The sequence below is a fragment of the Eimeria mitis genome, genomic scaffold (genome assembly GCF_000499745.2).
Source record: "Eimeria mitis Houghton genomic scaffold, Emh_scaff2928, whole genome shotgun sequence".
Classification (NCBI taxonomy): Eukaryota; Apicomplexa; class Conoidasida; order Eucoccidiorida; family Eimeriidae; genus Eimeria; species Eimeria mitis.
The window spans coordinates 1867-2129 of NW_013571269.1; positions in this window are offsets into that span (position 1 = coordinate 1867).

Consider the following 263-nt stretch of genomic DNA (forward strand, 5'->3'; position numbering starts at 1 on the left):
ACAGCAGCAACAGCAGCAGCAGCAGCAGCAACACAGCGGGCTGTCCGCGTGGTGTTTTATGTGCTTTCTATCACGATGCTAGCGAGAGAAGATGGCCTATCAGAATAAATATAAACTATGCTGCTCCCCTCCCCCCCCAACGAACTGCCGCACTGCAGCCGCACTTCCTTAATCCGCCGCTCTTTAATTTGGACGACTTCGAGGCTTTCGGGCACTCCAGGTAAATATAAAAAAAAAAAAAAAAAAAAAAAAAAAAAAAAAAA